Source organism: Protomyctophum bolini (assembly GCF_963924005.1).
Source record: "Protomyctophum bolini genome assembly, chromosome: 20".
NCBI lineage: Eukaryota > Metazoa > Chordata > Actinopteri > Myctophiformes > Myctophidae > Protomyctophum > Protomyctophum bolini.
In genome coordinates, this window is record NC_137881.1 from 32,805,601 (window position 1) to 32,808,743 (window position 3,143).

Here is a 3,143-nt window from a genome sequence, read left to right on the forward strand (position 1 = left end):
ATCTAGCTCCGTTGGAAAGAAAGAGAAAGCTACTGCAGCTTAAGCGTTATGGACGGTATTTTATATTATTTCATTTTACAGATAAACAAGATGACGTTCCAAGACCCAGACGGTGGAGGCTGGGGGAAACAAAACAACCTCATATCAGAAGTAAAATGGTTTAGTAGCGAACAATAATAATGTATCATGATGTTCTTTTCTAACGTCTTCTTATGTTGATAAAAGTCCACAATTATTCGAATTAGATAAGATTTGATACGTTGCTTGTGTAGGCTACATAAACAGCATTTTTGCTGTAAATCACATTTTTTGTCATTCTTTGTTCCAGAACTTGCACCATGAAAGGCATTTTCTAAAGTAAGTATAGGCCTACTGTAATGACTGTGGACTTAAATATAAATGCTAATTTTAATCTTTATTTTGCAAACAATCACAAGCAGACATTGTGTCACTGAATTATTATTTTGTTCAATGTTTGCCTGTTATCTCCTATGGTACCACATCAATACAGCATGGAAATGTGGGGTCTGCAAGGCTAAATCTTCATCAAATGGTGGTCCGTGGCTCAAATACAGAATAAATAATGGGCCGTGATCTACTGCGCTTGATGCACCTCTGTCTTGCAAATGTAAAATATATCACATAGTAGGCTAATGTTTAAAACAGACTTTTTTTTGTTATTCTATTACAGGTGCAGAACAGATGCAGTGACCAACATGAGCATTGCCATGCAGGTACGTTCTGAGCCATTTCTTTTACTCTTCTCTCTGTTCTTGTCTCCTCTAAAGGAACTCACAAAAACTGCCCTGTCTAAACAGTTATTTGGTGGGAACCACTGAATTAAGTAATTACTTTTTGAAACAACTGAACGTTTTTTACTGAAAACAAATTTCAATTTTGTATCTTTGTCTTTTCCTGTCTCTAAACTTCTCAGGACTGGAACCCTGCGTTCTCTACCGCCCTGACCTGGTTTCTACTCCAGTTACATCATGGCAACAACAACAGCAGCTACATAACAAGGTTAAGCCATATATTTTGTGTAACTTCTGTATATATTGGCCTTTGGATCCTGCTGAAAATAGCCGATCTACAAGCTCTCTTGCCTCAAGTTTGCAATGTGTAACTGTGTACCATTGTTACCATCGTAACATTTTAAATGACTGAGGTGTATTATGATGAGTACTGTGGCACTCTGTGCCACACTATGAGCTTGTAGATCTGCTATTTTTCAACAGCTAACAGCTTTTAAAATAATGTTTAAAACCTATGAGGCGACACAGATGCGTCCTCAGGTCTAAATGGGTTAAGGCAGTGGTTCTCACAGCCATCAAAACGTTATCCCACATTTCACAGCAGTGATGGTAGGTAGGCCTATTTCAGAATGCCTGAATTTACACTTGGTTGCATGGTGAAAATAGTCGATCTACAAGCTCACATGTTGTGAGCCCTATACAAATGCAATCCATATCAATTTTGTATTTGATTTTGTTCAAACTACAGATGAGGAGGTCACGTGGAGGAAGTGGAGATGATGGTGATGGATAAATAAAATGGATAATAAAAATGGTAAGAACATTTTCACATTTTGTCACATGTCACATTTTAGCACAGGAATAGAAATTAGAAAATGGCTGGGTTTTACCCACAGGGCAACTGTTAAGTCATGGATCACAAGCCAGAGAAATGATTAAGGTGAAAATAATTTATTTAATTAATTCTGTGATTTCAGACAAACTTTCGCTGGAGGAAGACCTATCGACTTCAAATGCAACCTCTGCTGGAAAGGCTACCACCAGTCGGGTTTCCCTGACCCTCTACTATACGCAACATCCAGACCTCAAGGAACGCACCCAGCTTTCCGTGCTCGGACATACAGACACGGGGACATACACACATTGCTACGCTCAGAAACTCCTGACTCCACTCAGAAGAGAATTGGTGTTTTAAAGACTTAAGCACTTAAACTTGAGAACTGATATGTCTTCTAAATCCTCACAGATTTTAGTTAAAACATTTGCTGCAAAAGAATATATATTTACAGATTTGTGCCACATTTTCACGATGTTTCAAAATGAGCAAATCTACAAGCTCGTTTTCAACAGCTTACAGCTTTTTAAATAATGGTTAAAGTGGCTAAAACCAGGGGATCTTGGACTTCAGTGACGGGGACCTGGGGTCTGAGAGCCGGAGACGTTGGACAGGGTGCATTCTGGAACTTCTGCTGGCGGCCACCACCAGTCAGGCTTCATAAAGGAAGGAAACGGACAGGCACGGCAGGCAGCTCATCAAACGGTGGTCCGTGGCTCAAATGCTGAATAACTTTGGCATGAAAAGGGTTCAAACCCACCGCTATAGGGGTTTCCAAATGGACTCTTGAATGTATGCTGCACGATTTCTTGCTCAAAAGGTGAATCTCGATTGTGTGTTCTGTTTATTGCTGTGTAACTGTTATTGCAATTAGTTATTAGTGGGCCTACATAACTAACTCCACACAGAATAGACTTGGTGTTTTATAGACATAAGAAATTAAACTTGAGAACTGATTCCACAAAATGTCTTCTAAATCCTCGCAGATTTTAGTTAAAACATTCACTGTTTGGGCCACATTTTCACGATTTTTCAAGAAAAGCAAATCTACAAGCTCGTGAGCTTGTAGATCTGCCAACAATCTAACGGCTTTTAAAATTATGGTTAAAGTGTTTAAATGGTATGACTGTTTTCTGAAAAGCCTAGATGTTTCTGTATCATTGGTGTTCAAACGATTTACTCCAATCTGAAAATATGTTGTTCCAGGGACCGCGCTACGAGCTTGTAGGTCTGCTATTTAGTTTTATCCTGAAAATGTGCAAATCTTTGAATATATATTGTTTCAGAGCAAACATTTTTAACACATCTTTGCTTCTGGGTAGTCCCTGGAACAACATATTTTCAGATACTGTAGGTGTCTGCGGCCAATTTCATGATATTTCTGGGGTCCTTGACATAACATATTTTGAGAACCACTAATATAGAAACATAGGTTTTTCAGAAAACTGTGTGGAAATGTGGACACAATCTTATCCAACATGTTCTGGTGGTTTCAGGAAAGTTGGTGTTTTACTGTTTTATAGATTTTAGAAGCCAGTGGTTCTCAAAGAGTGGTC

At 38.7% G+C, this 3,143-nt stretch overlaps 1 long non-coding RNA gene across 1 annotated transcript; it reads left to right on the plus strand.

The window, feature by feature from the left end:
• Window positions 1-166: 166 nt before the first annotated feature.
• On the plus strand, window positions 167-2,183 carry LOC308335511. The gene is made up of 4 exons (XR_013966023.1): window positions 167-357; window positions 935-1,020; window positions 1,501-1,566; window positions 1,730-2,183. It is a non-coding gene; the product is annotated as an uncharacterized lncRNA (long non-coding RNA).
• The last annotated feature ends 960 nt before the right edge of the window (window positions 2,184-3,143 follow it).